At 46.6% G+C, this 19,960-nt stretch overlaps 1 pseudogene; it reads left to right on the top strand.

Annotated features, from left to right (window-relative positions):
* Positions 1-10,424: 10,424 nt before the first annotated feature.
* Positions 10,425-19,960, top strand: part of LOC123038869 (uncharacterized) — a 17,118-nt pseudogene continuing 7,582 nt past the window's right edge.

Here is a 19,960-nt window from a genome sequence, read left to right as displayed (position 1 = left end):
ATTTGCATTAGCATCTTGCTTGTTATCCCACGTGAAACGGTATCCGGTGAACCCAAGTCAGCCAAGCCGCAGTCAGCTAGGCAATCTCTAAAACCCTCCATTTGGTTAAAGCTTCGCAAGTTAGCTCCTCTCTACTCTGTTTGAAAAAGTATTTCATTAAAATCTCCTGCACAAAGCCATGGTAGATTGTCTTGTCTCCTCAGATACCGCAAGGCCTCCCAAGTTTTGTTCCTTAGCTCCGTACGGGGTTCCCCATAGATTCTAGTGAATCTATAGGATCTACCCTCATGTGTTATGACGGCATCAACATAGTATTGGCACCATGGCCGAATCGTCACCTGAACATCGTCTCTCCACCATAAAGCAAGCCCCCCGCTTCTCCCCACATAGTCCACTGCCATACCATTACTATAACCCAAACTCCACCTCAATTTCTCCATAGTTGTCGCCCTCTTCTTTGTCTCACTCATGAAAACCACCGCTGGGTTGTAAGACCGTACCAGGTCTCTAAGCTCGCCAACCGTCGGGTCCAACCCCAGTCCCCGACAGTTCCAGGCCAAGATAATCATTGGTCTTGGCGGCCCCGGCTGCCGAGGTCCGCCGAATTAGCTTCACGATCTCCAACACACTCAAAAACTGACGCCACCTTCTGCCTTTTTTCCCCAGAGAGCTCATCATACCCTTCCTTTCTAGCACCATCGTTTTTTGCCACCCACACTTGCCTTGAGGGCCTCGTTCTCTCACGAGGCACGTACTGCATATTGCCGTCCCGCTGTCGGGGTGCTCCATCATTGTACCTTGGCCTGCGTACATAGTACCCTGGCCTCCTCTGGATTCCCATGTTCGTCCTCTCCCCATACTCATGCATCTTCCCCTTGTAGTCTGGATGTTTCTTTGGGGAGATGATACCCTCTCTAACCTTCTATTTCAGCTCATGCCGCATCTCCTTTTCCCTCTTTGCTTCAAGATCCTGTCTCAAGTCCCTTTCATGCCCGCTCCCAGCGCCAGTGCGCATTTTATTCGGACTTTGGACCTCGTCTTGCTCCCTTCTATTCGGCGTCGTCCCACCAGTGTGAGAGTCAGCCGAGGGGGTCTAGTCCCTGTAGAATGGGCGCCGCGTTGGCATGTCTCGAACAGACCCATACCCTCTTGGACCATAATCACCCGCGCTAGACATTGAACCTTCCTTCCTAAAGCTCTTGCTCGATCCCCCACCTTGCTTCTTTTCAAATGTTCCAGACGAAGATATGCCCGGGGATGCGCGCAGCCATTCACCCCATTGGGACAAGGGATCAACTGGGGGGTCACACTGGCCCCCTATATGCACAAGCCTTCCACAGTGAAAACAAAAGTGAGGTATATTCTCATAAGCAAAATCGAACCAGGTCTGTTCTTCGTCATCCGACTTCTTCTTGAGGTAAAACCCACGAACCAATGGCTCATGCAGATCAATCTTGGTCCTCACTCTGAGTTGTGCCCCCCGTGCCATGCCATCCTCGCCCACATCCACCCTGACCGTTTTGCCCATCCAGTTGCCCAACGCCTCGCCAAACTCCTTTGATCTCTTGTCTAGAGGTAGTCATCAACACGTACCCAAACTTCGACCGAATCAAAAACCATCTCCGACAGCCTAGTCCCTCCGTCGTAATCCTTCAGGACAACCACATTGAAGTCAAATGGCCACGGTCCATTAAACAGTGCATGCTTCCAGTCTCCCTCGCTTCCAAACCTGATCATGAAGACATTGCCGCCTAAATCCTGAAACTTTGCTTCCCGGTGGAGTCCCAGGCTCTCTGCATCGCCCTCTCAAACGCATGTCTATTCAGGGGTCGCGGGGAGAAAGATTTCCCGACGACCGCCCACTTTGGGGCTCACTGCTGCACTGGACCTGGATCACCGAACACAAAACCGGCAGCCTCTTTGTACGTCAATGCCAGTCCCCCCATCTTCGCCGATAGGGATGCTGCCTCCTCCGACGCCTTGCCCTCCGGGGATGCCGATGATCCCTTCTTAGCCCTGTCGCTCTGCTCCGCCTTCTCGGTTGGGGCCGCCTTTGTTGGAGTCACCGCCGTCGAGGAAATCTTCCCTCCCCTACTCGAGGAGGATGCCATGGGCACTGCCTTCAAGTGGGAGACAGACGCCGTAGCTAGCCGATTCCACGATGCCGTCGCCGCGGATCCGCTGCCCGAGATCACAACCACCCTACGTTCAAAACCCTAACCCTAGATGCCGCCTCCCGATCGCCTCGCGATCGCCTCTCGGTCGCCTCGTAGGGAGAAAACGTGGTGGACCCCCCTTCAGCTGGCACTATTTATCTTGTGTGGCTCGATAGGGACAATGCCGCCTGTTCATTTATATTCACAAGTTGATGTGCCTCTGGATATATTTAAAATAATTCAACTTGGCCAAACAGCTGACATAACATGCCAAGGTGTTGGCTTAAAATCAATAGCAATTTGACAAGACAGAAAATGTCATTGTTGCAGCTACTGACAACTTTCCCTTGTGTGAATATATGGACCAATGTGTAGAGGTGACTGCAAAAAATAGGAAGACTACATGTATCATACCAAGTCCTGGTACGTATCCTTGTCTTAATTTGTCTTCTGCTGTTTTACCTCAATTTGTCTTGATCTATCCTCTGTTATTTTACCTTATTTTTTATTTTATATATCATATACGATGCCGATTTGGTGGTATCTGTTGGAATTTGCTAGTGGGTTTTTGGCCCAAAGCCCAACTAAAATTCTGAAATTCTCTTGGCCCATTCATGCACACATGTGAGTGGAGTGAGTGAGACTAAAGTTTAGTCCCGCCTCATAAGTTGAGAGAGAGTTGCACCTCTTTATAAGGTGAGCTCTTCTACCACTTGTATGAGTATGAAAAGAGGAGACCTACATGCTCGCCTCGACACGCCACGCCTCGCCTCGTCACGACGGGTTACGGGATTGAGCCGAGCCGAGGACAGAGCTATGCATGTTGTCTATATTTTTGCTGCTCGGGAAAAACTAATTTAATATTTAACGGACACGTTAATTACTGAAGCGTTTCCGATTCTTTTGGATCGTGACGACTCGGACGTGCGGTTTACTCCCATGACCTACCCGGCCCGCACTATATAGTCAGGTAGACGTCTACCCTAGCCGCGGCCGCTTTGTATGGTTTCTCACCACCGTTCCAGATCATTGCACCGCCAAGCAAGTCTTCTCCATCCCTCCTTTCGGCGTGCACCGGGAGAAGGGACAGCAGGCCTCCGGAACCCCGCCTCTCATGATCCTGTACGGGAGAGGGGCAATCAGGTTATTGGGGAGCGCACCCGCGCGACTGCTGGCAGCGACGACTTCGCGGACGACGACTTCTTCCCCGACCTCGGCAACCTCATCCTCGACGACATGGGCGATAACGTCAACGCCGGCGGTGCTGCTCCTGTTGCACCGTACGTGATTCTATCCTTCCTGTTCGAGATCATGGTAGAATTCATGTTTCTAGTATGTGCCCTAGATGTGATCTGTTCATCTACTATGCTAGTTTGCATGATTAGTTCAATCCCTGCTACTGTAGTCATGATTTATCTTCTGTTTATTCGAATTAAATCTCGTAGTAATTTGCTCATATTTCCAACAATCCAAAAACCTGATTATAGTCAATTTACTCCGAGTGGTTTTGCTGCGCATCTGAAGCCGCCCGCCTTTAAGGGGGTGCAATATAAGAGGTGGCGCACGAGAGAAGTTTAATGGTTTCAAACCATGGGCTGCTATGACGCCACCAAGGGCAAGCCTGAGGGCGATCTTAATCCAACACAGCTGGAAACTTTTGAGAAGATCGATACTCTCTTTAAAGGCGCTCTTCTGTGTGTTCTTGATGACTCCATTGTGGACTCATATATGTCGTTTGACAATGGCAAGGACATGTGGGCTGCGCCCGAGGCCAAGTTTGGTGCCTCGAACGCCGGCAGCGAGTTGTATGTCATGGAGCAATTCTATGACTACAAGATGACCGATGAGCACTTTGTTGTACAACAGGCTCATGAGATACAGTCGCTCGCAAAAGAACTTGAGTACTTCAAGTGTGTGTTGCCGGACAAATTTGTTGCCGGAGGCATCATTGCCAAGCTTCCACCTTCATGGAACAATTTTGCTACTTTCCTAAAACACAAGAGACAAGAGTTTTCCGTTGCGGATCTCATTGGTACTCTTGATGTTGAAGAGAAGGCGAGAGCAAAGGACACACGTGCTCGAGTTGCTGAGGGAGCTTCTAGTGCCCACATGGTACAGAAGAAGAACTTCCAGCCCAACAAGTTCAAAAACAACAAGAACAAAACTCAGGGCAAAGGCAAGTTTGATACAAAGAATAAGCCATCGCAATCTACCAACTTCAAGAAGAATTCTCACAAGAAGGGGAAGGGACTTTGCCATGTCCGCGGTGATCCTAATCACTGGACTCCGAAGTGTCCTAACCGCTTTGAGGAGCACGAACATGAGAAGAGCGGCAAGTCCACTAATGTTGTCATCGGTGATACTGATATGAAGGAATCTGTGTACGGTATTCTTCCTACCATCCTTTCAGTATTTCAATCTCCTGATTGGTTAATTGACACCGGTGCCAATATACATGTTTGTGCTGACGCCTCAATGTTTTCTTCTTATCAGGTCACAGGGACTTCTCCCGTGCTGATGAGGAACGGGTCACATGCCATCGTTCGAGGTGTCGGTACGGTCGATCTGAAGTTTACTTCGGGCAAGACCGTGCGTCTGAAGAACGTTCATCATGTACCGTCCATCAATAAAAATCTCGTTAGCGGTTCCCGTTTATGTCGAGATGGTTTTAAGTTGGTTTTTGAGTCCAATAAAGTTGTAATTTCCAAGTGTGGACAATTTGTTGGAAAAGGCTATGGGTGCGGAGGCTTGTTCCGCCCATCTTTGTCAGATATTTGCACTAAAGTTATTAATAATGTTTGCCGCAATAATGAGTTGGATATTTGGCATTCACGACTTTGTCATATTAACTTTGGTTGCATGATGCGGCTAGCCAATATGAATTTAATTCCGAAAATCTCTACTGTCAAAGGCTCTAAGTGCCAAGTACGTGTGCAAGCTAAGCAACCTTGCAAGTCCCATAAGACTGCAGAGGTAAGAGACTTGGCACCACTAGAGCTTATACATTCTGATCTTTGTGAGATGAATGGCGTGTTGACAAAAGATGGAAAGAGATATTTCATGATGTTGATTGATGACTCCACTAGATATTGTTATGTGTATCTTCTGAAATCAAAAGATGAGGCTTTAACTTTCTTCAAAAACTATAAAGATGAGGCAGAGAACCAACTTGATTGGAAAATTAAACGGCTTAGGTCCGATCGTGGTGGAGAGTATTTTTCCAATGAATTTGATCTGTTTTGTGCGGAACATGGTATAATCCATGAGAGGACACCTCCCTACTCACCTCAGTCAAATGGGGTGGCCGAAAGAAAGAACCGAACTCTAACTGATTTGGTTAACGCCATGTTAGACTCATCGGGTCTTTCCAAGGAATGGTGGGGGAAGGCGCTAATGACTGCGTGTCATGTCCTAAACCGAGTTCCCACAAAGCATAAGACCATGACTCCATTTGAGGAATGGGAAAGCAAAATGTTGAAACTCTCTTACCTACGTTCTTGGGGTTGTTTGGCGAAAGTCAATATACCAATTCCCAAGAAGCGCAAACTTGGACCAAAAACCGTGGATTGTGTTCTTCCGGGCTATGCTTTTCATAGCATTAGCTATAGATTTTTGATAATAAAATCTGAGGTATCCGACATGCATGTTGGTACGATTATGGAGTCTAATGATGCAACTTTCTTTGAGGACATATTTCCTATGAAGGATATGTCGAGTTCATCAAATCAGGAGATACCTACTCCATCTAGTGAGGAACTCACTGTAATTCCTGAACCCACCATTGCGATGGAACACATTGAGAATCCTGTTGAGGGTGACAATGAAACTCCTGTAAGGACTAAGAGACAGAGGACTGCAAAGTCCTTTGGTGATGATTTCATTGCGTACCTTGTGGATGACACACCCAGGACTATTTCAGAAGCCTATGCATCTCCTGATGCTGACTACTGGAAGGAAGCTGTTCGTAGTGAGATGGATTCCATATTAGCTAATGGAACTTGGGAGATCACTGACTGTCCTTATGGGTGCAAACCTGTAGGATGTAAGTGAGTGTTCAAGAAGAAGCTTAGACCTGATGGTACGATTGAAAAGTACAAGGTACGCCTTGTGGCTAAGGGTTATACCCAGAAAGAAGGTGAAGACTTCTTTGATACTTACTCACCCGTGGCTAGACTGACCATAATTCGGGTGCTACTATCACTGGCTGCCTCACATGATCTTCGCGTTCATCAAATGGACGTTAAGACGGCTTTCCTCAATGGAGAGTTGAAGGAGGAAATTTACATGGATCAGCCAGATGGTTTTGTAGTACCTGGTCAGGAAGGAAAGGTGTGCAAGTTATTAAAGTCTTTATATGGCCTTAAACAAGCTCCTAAGGAGTGGCATGATAAGTTTGAAAGAACATTAACTGCTGCCGGCTTTTTAGTAAATGATGGTGACAAGTGTGTGTATTATCACCATGGTGGGGGCGAAGGAGTTATTCTTTGTCTGTATGTCGATGCCATACTGATCTTTGGAACCAAACTTGATCTAATCAAGGAGGTTAAGGATTTCCTATCTCGCTGTTTTGAGATGAAGGATCTAGGAGTAGCTGATGTTATCTTGAACATCAAGTTGTTGAGAGATGAGAATGGTGGGATCACACTGCTTCAGTCTCACTATGTGGAAAAGGTCTTGAGTCGTTTTGGGCATAGCAATTGCACGCCTTCTCCAACTCCATATGATGCTAGTGTGTTGCTTCGAAAGAATCGACAGATTGCTAGAGATCAACTGAGGTATTCTCAGATTATTGGCTCGCTTATGTATTTGGCGAGTGCCACGAGGCCTGACATCTCTTTTGCTGTGAGTAAGCTGAGTCGGTTTGTGTCAAAACCAGGAGATGATCATTGGCGTGCGCTTGATAGAGTTATGCGCTATTTGAAAGGCACCGCGAGCTATGTGATTCACTACACCGGGTATCCAAGGGTACTGGAGGGTTATAATGACTCAAACTGGATATCTAATGTTGATGAGATTAAGGCCACAAGTGGTTATGTTTTTACACTTGGTGGTGGCGCTGTTTCTTGGTAGTCTTGCAAGCAGACCATCTTAACAAGGTCAACTATGGAAGCAGAACTCACGGCATTAGACACTGCCACTTTGAAGTAGAGTGGCTTCGTGAGCTATTGATGGACTTACCTATGGTTGAAAAACCAATACCCCCTATCGTGATGAACTGTGATCGTCAAGATAAACAGTTCTAAGGACAATATGAAGTCCTCAAGGCATGTGAAGAGGAGACTAAAATCTGTCAGAAAATTGAGGAACTCCGGAGTTATTACGTTGGATTATATCCAAACGTCGAAAAACTTGGCAGATCCCTTCACAAAGGGTCTATCACGAAATGTGATAGATAATGCATCGATGGAGATGGGTCTGAGACCCACCGCATGAGTTGTCCATAGTGGTAACCCACTCTATTTGATCGGAGATCCCGTGAAGTAGAAGAAGGAGACAAGCTGTTGGTCAGCTGAGAGGAGAGTATCCCTATTTTAATTATCCCACTCCATGAAGATGCAATACTCTCTTGATCTGCATGGCAGGTTGATATTTATCTTAATGTGTTCCAAGTGGCTTATTTGAGTAAGCAGAGATGTTGTCCTGCAGAGCATCTCCTGAGGAACACACCTATATGAATTTGACTGTTAACGTCGCAGTCTGTGAGAATCGGGTGTTCTCTAATAAATTCAAGAAAGGCCCTGGAGTATGACGTATATGCTCCACCCGCGGGGAAGCCTTGCGGCAGCCCAGTATCAGTCAAGAATTTGTGTGAAACTAGTCTCCCAGAAAACTTATAGTTCAAGGCATAGTCCACTATTCAAGTTGTGATCTAGTGTAGCATAAATCTCTAAGTGGAAGTTCAACTTCACATTCTCCACTAAGCACCGGTATATGAACAATGTTTTGGAACCAAATGGTGAAATGTGCCAATGAGGCTTTGTGGGGGATTGTTGGAATTGACTAGTGGGCTTTTGGCCCAAAGCCCAACTAAAATTCTGAAATTCTCTTGGCCCATTCATGCACACATGTGAGTGGAGTGAGTTAGGCTAAAGTTAGTCCCACCTCATAAGTTCAGAGAGAGTTGCACCTCTTTATAAGGAGAGCTCTTCTACCACTTGTATGAGCATGAGAAGAGGAGATCTACAGAGCTATGCACGTTGTCTATATTTTTGCTGCTCGGGAAAAATTAATGAGTCATTAATTAATAATTAACGGATGCGTTAATTACTGAACCGTTTTCGATTCTTTTGGATCGTGACGACTCGGACGTGCGGTTTACTCCCACGACCTACCCGGCTCGCACTATATAGTCAAGCAGACGTCTACCGTAGCCGCAGCCGCTTCGTATGGTTTCTCACCACCGTTCCAGATCATTGCGCCGCCAAGCAAGTCTTCTCCATCCTCCTTTCGGCATGCACCGGGAGAAGGGACAGCAGGCCTCCGAAACCCCGCCTCTCGTGATCCTATACGGGAGAGGGGCGATCAGGTTTTTGGGGAGCGCACCCGCGCGACTGCTGGCAGCGACGACTTTGCGGACGACGACTTCTTCCCCGACCTCGGCAACCTCATCCTCGACGACATGGGCGACAACGTCAACGCCGGCGGTGCTGCTCCCGCTGCACCGTACGTGATTCTATCCTTCCTGTTCGAGATCGTGGTATGATTCATGTTTCTAGTATAAGCCCTAGATGTGATCTGTTCATCTGCTATGCTAGTTTGCATGATTAGTTCAATCCCTGCTACTGTAGTCATGATTTATCTTATGTTTATTTGGATTAAATCTCGTAAGAATTTGCTCATATTTCCAACCATCCACGAAGACCTGCTACCAGTAGTAAATCCCCTGCCCTCCCCTCCACGATTTGGTGGTATCATGTTGAGTAGATATATATTCATGCATTCACCAGCAAACCAGATGAAGGCCGGCAGTTCAGTAGCAATATAATTAGCTAAATGTGGAATTGTGGGGCCAGTTGGGTCCATTAGCTCACACATTCCCCCCTGCCTAGCTAGGTACCTGCAGTCCTTAAGCCAACATAAATTAGAATGAGTTCCTTCAAAATCAAATAGATGAAGATAAATTCTTCACTAAGTTAGTGCCCTTTATCCATGTGTAATTTTGTACAGATAACTTCATGTGGTACAATTCAACTTTGGAACCTTCTGTACGCTCGACGATGTAGCCAAGAAGCAACATATCTCCATGCGCTTCCTGTCGTCTTCCCATTGTCACCAACCGTCGCTAGTATTCTTCTTCCCTCTGACAAAACTTCTGCCCGCCCTGTCCAGCAATGAGAATGAGAGGACAGCAAAGTATGCAGGAGATGAAAACTTGAAACTCCGCCATCCTTTAAAATTCTCTCTCTCTCTCTCTCTCTCTCTCTCTCTCTCTCTCTCTCTCTCTCTCTCTCTCTCTCACACACACACACACACACACACACACACACGCTCTCTGTGTGTGTGTGTGTAAGGTGTCTCCTGCAGCCTGCAGGCCTCCAACAACGTCTCAAACTAACACGACCCTTTTGCAGTTAGCAAGGCCAAGGCAGGTGGCATCCATCACCGGAAGACCCGCATCTCGTGCGCGCGCATCAACGTATGTACTCCCTCCGTCTGATGACAAGTATTTCCAGACGGAGGGAGTACCTATTCCCGTCCTTTAATTTGTAACTACCTTGTACAAGTAAGAGCTCCTCTTTTTTTTTTTGAAAAGGAGGTCATCCCCGGCCGCTGCATCGGATAGATGCATGCGACCATTTTATTAAAAAACCAAGAGTAACAAAGTCTGAAGTGCAAAATACTGCTCACAAAAGAAGCAAAGGAAAAAAAATAATAAAGAGTACAAGTCTCAAAGCCGCATCCGGCTGAACGAGGATCCACTAAGGACCTATCATATGCAGTGATCGCCATCCAAATCGGTTGAAGAAAACCCGTGCTTCCATCTCCCATCGGTTGCACCCAGTAGTCAGCTGCTCCCTGGAGGCCGTAGGAGTGAGTAATGACCAAGTACGGATCCATGACGTAGCCCGGAATAAGTAAGAGCTCCTCTAGGACGTGATACTTTTGATTGGTGACAGCAAATTAATACAAGCATATATCTATGACTGATTGTATTTCCTTTGGTTCCTGGATCGATGCAGGTTGTCCATCCCTGCATCAGAGGATGTTTGTGGCCCTAGCCACGGCACAATGGGTGGTGACCAAGGCACTAGGCCCCGCGGATGGCGTGCTAGGGGCTTGGGCGGCCACCAGGAACTTTGGTCCCAACATCGAGGCCCTCAGCACGGAACTGCTGCTCGTAAAGGCCACGCTCTAGCAGGCTGCCCTCAAGGAACTTAGTGGGCCAGCCATGGAGATGCTGCTGCAGAAGATGCTGGATTTGGCGCACAATGCCGAAGACTTGCTGGATGAGTTGGACTACTTCCGCATCCACGGCAAGCTCTACAATACGTACGAAGCAGCAGACCAGCATGGCAAAGGTGGCGTCCACGACCTCACACTCAATGTCCGTCACACCGCCAAAGTTGTTGGCAAATCGACCAACTTTTGCCCTTGGCAGCGTCCTAAGCGCAAACAGAGGACATGCGGCGATTCCTCTTGGGCCCCAAACACCAATTAGAAGCGCAGCAGATACATGCCCAAGCTCAGTATACTCCTCCCTTGCTCCTCTTCTCCACATACACATGTTGGTGATGATGATCGTGATAATGCGCAAGATATTCCACAACTTGAGTTTAACAGGGTTCATTTCTCTCAAAAGATGATGGCCATTGTAGAAAAACTGCAGCTTTGCGCAATGAGGTTAACAAGATTCTACAAGGTTGTGGGCCTAGAATTCTCCTAGACATTGCCCAGAGTCGTCCCATCACCAGAGCTAAGAGCACAGAGCCAAAACTATATGAGAGGGACGGTGTCATGAATAGCATCATACATGATATCACCAAGGTCAATATTGTGACAAGGGTCTAACCGTGCTTCCAGTTGTTGGTCCAGGGGGAATGGGGAAAACAACTCTGATACAACACATATATCACAACCAACATGGATAAGGTGCTGGAACATGTTCAAAGATATACCCCTGCAGTTGAAAGTGAAAAACAGTGTAGTACAACTGAAGAGCTGATTGAACAAAGATTAAAATGCAAAAGGTTATTACTTGTATTGGATGATATATGGCAGATCAGTAATGGGGATGACTGGCGAATATTATTGTTGACAGTCGGTCAATCACAAGAAAAGGGTTCTTTGATTCCAGTCACAACTCGGCTTAAAAATATAGCAGAACAAGTTAAAACAACATATCATCCAAAAGAGCTGAACATCTTAGAACATGGAGAGTTTAAGAAGTTATTCCTTGCATTTATCTTTGATGATGAGCAATATCCTAGGAATAAACCTTTTTTGCTTGAGATCGGAGATAAGATAATGAATAAACTAGGCTCCCCTCTTGTAGCAAAGACCGTTGGTAGGTTACTAAGGACATATCCTAGCTTGGCTCATTGGAGAACAATCCTAAACAGTAAACAATGGGAGAAATAGACCGATAACAATGATGTTATGCCTACCCTGAAGCTTAGCTATGACTTTCTCCCTTTTCATCTACAACAATGTTTTTCCTATTCTGCATTGTTTCCTGAAGATTACCATTTCAGAAGCCATGAGCTCATCAGCCTGTGGATCGGACTAGATATTTTGATACCTGGTTGTCAAAACCAAACATTTGAAAATGTAGGTCTCAGCAATTTAAATGAGTTAGTCATCCATGGATTTTTCAGAGAAGAGGAAATTGATGGTGATCAGCGGTATGTTATGCATGACCTATTGCATGATTTGGCACTGAAGGTTGCATCTCATGATTGTCATAGTTTACGTCTCCCTAATGTTGGATCCGCAGAAATTCAACCATGCACCCGTCACTTGTCTATACTCAGAGAGGACATAGGTGAATCTGATGCAGCGTCTGGTGAAAAATTAAAGAGTGCATTGGAGGAAATTAAGAAAACATTGGTGGTTGAACATTTGCAAACATTGATGTTATTTGGAAGAATGGATGTAAGTTTTAGCAAGATATTTGGTGATTTTTTTGGGGAAGCAAATGCTCTTCGTGTTCTTTATTTGCCCAACATGATGCATCCAGTGGAGTCTGTGTTACATAACTTTTCAGGACTTGTCCACCTACGATACCTATGTCTAGGGACAAAGGATAACAAGATGCATTTACCAATTAACATCCCTAAATTTTATCATTTAAGGATTCTATACCTTGAGTTGTGGTATGGAAGTCGTGATTTGCCTGAAGACATGAGCTACCTTGCCAAATTTTTCCATTTTTATGTCCCAAGTGTTTATCGGCTTCATTCTGATATTTATAATGTGGGAAAACTTAAACTCTTAGAAGAATTGAAGGTATTTCAAGTCAATAAGAAAAGTGAAGGATTTGAACCAAAGCAACTAGAGCACTTCACCAAGTTAAGAGAGCTTGGCATCTCCAACCTTGAGAAGATACATACTAAAGAAGAAGCAGCACAAGCAAAAATGATGGAGAAAAAAAATACTTGAGGAGGTTAACATTGTGCTGGGATCATGGGCGATCTAGTGTTGAGCCTGGCGTGGAAGCAGCGGTTCTTGAGAGCCTTCAACCTCATGGAGATCTTCAAATATTGTGCATTAGGGCATCTCCAGCCGCACCCCCAACAGCCCCCCCAGGCCACTTTTTCGGCGCCGGCGCCGAAAAAACGGCCCAGTCGCGCCCCCAGGACGCCGAAAATCGCCGGTTTGGACCTTTTTTCCGCCCGGCGGTCACAGGCCGAACCCGGCGCGCTGGGGAGCCGTTGGGGGCTCCGGCGCTAGGGAAAAGCACGCCTGGCCCACACCGACAGGGGAAAAGTCAAGGTTTTCTTCCCCCGACTCGCCTCGCATCCCCCGCGCCCTCGGCCACCACTAGCTATATCCCGGCGACGGCCGCCGGCCTACTCCACTAGATAGCCATTCCCCGCCGGAAAATAGCAGCGCTTCGCCGCGGCAGCCCCTCCCGCAGCAGCTGGTCATTTCCGGCCGCCGTTTCCGGCCGCGGAGGCGCGGTTTAACGGCGGGTACACGCCCACCACGCGCAAGGTGTTCGGCGTTTTGACTGTCTCGGCGATGGACTCGAATGAGGAGGAAGAGCTCGCTGCGCTACTGGAGGAGGAAGCCGCGGCCGACGTCTAGGAAGAAGAGCATCTGATGGTGCTCGCCGCCCTCGCCCAGCTGCTGGCGATCAATGAAAAGCCGCATCGAGGTGGCTCGGCGCCGGGGCGGGTGAAAGCAAAGAACCGGCATCGTCTGCAAGGCTACTGCATGCTCTACTCCGACTACTTCGCCGATGCTCCACTTCATGGTGAGAGAACATTTCGGCGCCGTTATCGGATGAGCCGAAAGCTCTTCCTCGGGATTGTGAATTCCATCCGGGAGTTCGACAACTACTTCAAGTGCAAGATGGATTGCACTGGCGCTCTTGGATTCACCTCCATCCAGAAGTGCACGACAGCGATGAGGATGCTTGCATATGGAGCTCCCAGTGATTCACTCAACGACTATGGGCGCATGGCCGAGTCCACCAGCATAGAGTGTTTCTACAAGTTCTGTCGGGCAGTGGTGGCAGTGTTTGGGCCACAATACTTGAGAACACCCAATGCAGAAGACACTGCTCGGATCCTAGCCCAGAATGCAGCAAGAGGATTTCCTGGGATGCTTGGAAGCATCGACTGCATGCATTGGCAATGGAAGAACTGCCCATTTGGTTGGCAGGGGATGTACAAAGGCGCCAAAGGCGGTTGCAGTGTGGTGCTTAAGGCATTAGTCACACAGGACCTCTGGATTTGGCACTCCTTCTTTGGTATGCCAGGAACTCACAATGACATCAACGTGTTGCAGTGCTCTCCTGTTTTTGCCAAGCTCGTTGAGGGTCATTCTCCTCCGGTGAACTTCGAGATCAATGGGCACCAATACAACAAGGGGTACTATCTAGCTGATGGCATCTATCCGAGATGGTCGACATTTGTAAAGACGATCTCAAACCCTGTGGCAGGAGGCAAGAACGCCTGGTTTGCGAAGGTTCAGGAGGCTTGCAGGAAGGATGTCGAGCGGGCATTTGGTGTGCTCCAATCTCGATTCGCTGTTGTTCGGTACCCCGCTCAGACCTGGTCGAAAGATCAAATGTGGGATATCATGACTTGCTGTGTCATCTTGCACAACATGATCATCGAGAGCGAGCAAGAAGACCCAGTGTTTGACACTGAACCATACTACAGGAGGGTCCTCTAGCCGAAGTTGATCACCAGCTACCGGCAACTTGGACTGCCTATCTCAGTATGCGTCAGGAGATCCGAGACCCACAGGTGCATCATCAACTGCAGAAAGATCTGATTGAGCACCTATGGAGGCTCAAGGGGGACGCCGCGTGATGAAATACGAGTTTTTATTTGTTGAACTATATAATTTGTATTGAACTATTTGTTGTAGTATTTTGTTGAAGTATTTGATTTTTCTGTGATGAAATATGTGATAAGGAATAATTGTGTTGATAATTGAACGCCGAGACACGGCGAAACCATGCCGAATATGGGCATATTCTCGCCCATATGGGCCGTTTATTCGCCGAAATTGGGCTGCAAAGTGGGCCAATTTCGGCGCCTGGGGGCGACGACTGGGCGCAAAACCGCCCCCAGCGCCGAGTGTATCGCCGGCTCGCCCCCAGGGGGCGATTTCTATGCGTCCTGGGGGGCCAACGGCTGGAGATGCCCTTAGAGGGCACGAAGTCCCTTCTTGTCCAAAATGGCTGGGTGATGAGTTTGCTGTTGAAGCTCTACAATCTCTATATCTTGATGGTGTTTCTTGGGAAGTTTTCCCTTCTTTAGGGAAGGCGTGGGATCTTCGTGAACTAAAATTGAAGCATATTGCCAGACCGAAGAAGTTTATCATAGAGAATAGCTTTTGCATGCTAACAAAGCTTAAACTCATTGGCCTAGGAAGTTTTGAAAAATGGGTTTACCCAGCTGAACAAGAGTCTTCCATTGATGGAGACTTGTTGCCATTAGATGCTCATATGTTCCCTCTTTTGCAAGTTCTGATTATTAGGAAGTGCCCGAAACTGTTGGGGTTGCCTTTCTCAAACCACATTACTTCCACTGATTGGTTCCCCAAGCTACAAGTGCTTGAGTTACGTGACTGTCCTGAATTCTTGCCAGTGATTCCCATCTCCTGGATCGGAAGTCTGCATTCTGTCATGATGAAATGTGTAGAGATGCTAAATGCGTTTGAGTACTCAAAATCATTTGATAGAGCTGTATTGGAAATTCTTGCAGAGGATGATCTGCATACCTTAGACCAAGTGTTAGTGTTTGATAAAGAAATAGGTCTTGAGCACTTGGTACTCGAGAGGTGCCCACCTCTGGAGTTGAAGCACCTTCTGATGCTAACCTCGCTAAAGATATTGTTTGTACAACATTCAGATTGTTGGTTTGGACCACTAGGAGGTCAAGCTGATGTGGAATGGCAACTCCCTGTTGCGCATATGCGGATATGGGACTTAAATGGTAATAGTGGGGAGGAATTGACAGAGCTCCTCCCCCACCTCCCAAATCTCTCCAAATTGAAAATAATAGAGTGTAAAAGCATAAAACAACTGGTGGTGGGCCTGAATGTGCAACAAACAACATCGGAAGCAGCAGCAGAGGAAGAGGATGGTGGGATGCTGGCCTTCCCAGCTGATCTATGTGACTCGCTACAGGAATTGGAGTTCTTTGGCTGCCCAGAGCTGGTCCTAGTGGACCCACCAATGCTCCAAGCCTTGCGATCCCTCCAGAGATTATGCATAATGAATACCCCAAAGTTTATATCCACCTTCTTGTTTACCCGTCACATTTTTCCATCCTCCCTGCAGTTCCTGCAGCTTTGGGGTGTGGAAGGCCTGGAGACTGGAGCCCCTCTCAAACCTCTCTTCCCTTACTGGATTAGATGCAGAGAGGATCTGAAATGTCAGGGCTTGCAGTTTCTCCTTACCACCGGCGGCAAGCTGAACGAATTAACAGTCCTTGGCAGCCGAAGGTTCTTTGATGGTTGGGATCCCAATCCCATATGCGCTTTGGAGGACGCTGAAGGAGGAGAAGAGCAGCAGACATGGCTTGTTTCATCCACACTGCAGAAACTTTGCACGGATCACGTGGAAGGAGGACTTCTTGCTGCACCCATCTGCGGCATCCTCTCTTCCTCCCTCACCGAGCTGAAACTTTGGTCTCAAGGAGTTGGAGAGCGCTTCAGCAAGGAGGAAGAGGACGCTCTTCTGCTCCTCTCCTCCATCCAGCAACTTGAGTTTCAGAGATGCAACTTCCTTCAGCAACTCCCTGCAGGGCTGAGCAACCTTACGAGCCTCAAGAGATTATCAATCTACGCCTGTCAAGCGGTCTCGTCATTGCCCATCAATGGGTTCCCCAAATCACTACAAGAGCTAGATGTCAGATTCTCCAACAAGGAGCTAATACAGCAGTGCAGGGGGTTGGTGGGAACCGTCCCCATAATCAGAATGTAGACTGATCGAAGGTAACACAGACATATACTTCATTTGTTCCCATCCACTGTGCAGCACAATGCCTTGGTAGTTCCCCTGTACATTCGTTTAGCCTTGTGGAGCTCTTCCTTTTCCATACAAACACATCTGCCACATGCATGACATGAGGATCTTGTGGCCACCATCTTCCTTCCTGTACATAAATCTGGCGAGTACATCTAAACTGTAACTTCGCTCCTGCTGTACCATATCAACTCTATGAACGCCCTTGTCTTTACACAAGTCTGAGAAAACCAACCTAATTATCTGCCAATGCCTTCTGCAAGTCTCTCTTCTCTTCCCTAAATGTAATTACTGACATAATATGTGATCACCATTTGGTTTGCTTCTTCATATTTTGCATTTAAACTTGGATTATTGTCGCCTAGTAATACTTGGTAGTCTACTTGCCTATTTTGGGTGTCACGATCAAAATATTAGTATGGCTTAGGTATGGAATAAGTGAGACTTTGTGTCAAGCTAGTTACACTAAGGTGATAGTTTTTTTTTTTTCATACACTGCTATGTTGCCATCAGTACCAGGTGTTCCTGCATTCCTAATTTCTGTGTACTTGTTGTTCAGGTGTTTGTTTGGTACTTGGTAGGCTTTCTAGCCACTTGTGTTTACATTTTGTCCAAAACTCATGAAGACTTGATGCTATACCTGGAAAGTTCAGTTTTAGGGATCAAAGGATCATCTTGGCATAATTATGGAAAACAATGAATTGTCATCGAGTCTACATTCTACTGATCCCAGGTATACTTGCAACAGATACGGTTTGCAGTTTTTCAGTTCAGTCTACATCCTACTGACCCCGGGTGATCTTGCATTTGTTTTGTTTGACACAATTTAATGGTGCACGTACATAAAATATCAGTGCACGTGCGGAAGACTGGAGCTGTCGCCTGTCGCTATTTGAATTACCTTTTACTGTCTCCTTGTTCACCTGCTTTATTTTAGTGTTAAAGTTACCTTTCACTGGTTGTAATGGGTATAAACCCTGGAGCTGCTTGCTCATCTTCCTGTACTTGGGATAAACCTGAAGTTTCTCTTTTGAAGTGATGAACATCTTAGACGTGCTATATATATAAACTATCATTGTCATCATCTGATGAAACATTCTATCAGCATCGATATTTACGCCTCAAGTTATAACGACGCAGCAAGGCGCACCTTTCCTTACTAGTTATACTGAACTGTTACCATGTTTGTCAGCTTTTACTAGCTAGGATGAGAGGATGAGATATGTCACAAAGTTTTCACCAATTGCTCAACGTCCCCAATAATGTGTGTTCTGAACGTTTAGGTTCAGTACAAGAAAAGAGCATGCTAGGTCAGAAGGAGATTATGCGTGTCTGCTCTGAGTAGAGGGACGTTATGTATACTAATGGAATGGCTGGTCGGATTTGCAGGTGCGAGTAGCCGTAGAAGATTTAGATGCCTCTGAACAGTTCATGGCGCCAAACAAAACATGGTTTATCCCATAATCATGGTGGTATGCAAGGAGTGCCACACTCAGTACTCGGTGGCTCCAGCCATGTGTGCACCTGAAACACTGCAGAACATTGATTCATGTGAGGTAAATTGGCCCCAGTGATGTGAAACTCTGCAAGATACTGTAGCTATGGATGAACTGACATCCAAATATTCCAGAATTCGCTTGCAAGAAGTCCATGGAGTAGGGAGTTATGCAGATCTATAGAGATGCAATATGCTTGCTGGAGCCATGCAAATTAAGGAAGAAGAAGCAGAGTGACACATTGGCTAGGCTAGCAGAAGCGTAGCCTGCAGCTTGGTACGTATGTGATCGCTTTATTTGGTACGTCGCCCAGAATTAAATTTCCGTGATGATTGAGTACATCAAGTACTCAATGTGTGCAGTACAGACGGTTAGTATTTTGTTCATTCAGTATTAGTAATATCGTAAATTTATTCTGCCCCTGGCCGGCAGAACAGGGCCAAAGTAATAATACTCGCATTTCTTCCTTACCCATGCAGTCATAATAATCCTGGAAGATTTTTCCGCAAAACAAAAACTGGAAGATTTGTTGGTTTTATGTCGTGGTATTCTCAGGGGGGGTGCGAGTCGACAGATGCCTCAAGGACTTAGTGTGAGGGTAGGACTGCTGCTGATAGGCCCGGGAGCGGGTATGCGAGTAGCACGCGGTGATTTACCCAGCTTCGGAGCTCTCCGGAGAGATAATACTCCTACTGCTGCATGTCTAAGTATGTATCTGAGGTGTACACACTAGTAGAAAAGGGGGCAATGGTCCAGGCCGGGTCAGCCCATTAGTCCTGGTTCAGTCCAGAACCGGGACCAATGGTGGCATTGGACCCGGTTCGTGAGCCCCGGGGGCCGGCCGGGCCACGTGGGCCATTGGTCCCGGTTCGTCTGAACCTTTTGGTCCCGGTTGGCGGGACGAACCGGGACCAATGGGCCTCGCTCCTGGCCCACCACCATTGGTCCCGGTTGGTGGCTTGAACCGGGACCAAAGGCAGCCCTTTAGTCCCGGTTCGTGCCACCAACCGGGACTGAAGGGTTGGTCCTCGTTGAGTAGTTTTTTATATAGTTTTTTTCTTTTCTGCTCTATTTATTTTTTCTGTTTTTTTTGAGTTGTAATAAGTCATTAAAAATAAAGAAGAGACGCAGTGCTTGTTAATTAGCTTCAAGCCTTTCGGAATAGTATAAACTGCACTGCACATAGCTCCGTGCAGTCTACCCTATTTCTCAAGGTTTGAAGCTAAGCAACGTGCAGGTTAGCATTGAGCCTCTTCTGCATCGTCTCTGCACTCATGGCTTATAAACCGCTGCGAGTTCCTCTCGCTTGGCGAGATGGGACTAAAAAATAGCTGCAGCAAGAATCAACTAAAAAACTCTTTTACCACTTCATGCCACGAACCGGTACTAAAAGGTCGCCTTAAAACCTGTACCAACTAAAATGCCTTTGTAACAGCCTTAGAACTGGTACTGAAGGAATCAATTAAAAAGCTTTTATAAACCTCTAATATTATTGAAACTAAAATTATATAAAATTTTGTTACAAACTTTAATAGCAAAAATAATTATCATAAAAGAAAATAAATAAGTAATTATAATTCTGTTCAAAACATTAAAAGCAAAAAGAATTATCTAAAAGAAAATAAATAAGTAATTAGAATTTTGTTACAAACTTTAATAGC

The sequence above is a fragment of the Triticum aestivum genome, chromosome 2B, assembly GCF_018294505.1.
Source record: "Triticum aestivum cultivar Chinese Spring chromosome 2B, IWGSC CS RefSeq v2.1, whole genome shotgun sequence".
Taxonomy (NCBI): Eukaryota; Viridiplantae; Streptophyta; class Magnoliopsida; order Poales; family Poaceae; genus Triticum; species Triticum aestivum.
The sequence above is the reverse complement of the archived record's forward strand: the minus strand, read 5'-3'. Positions and strand labels throughout refer to the sequence as shown.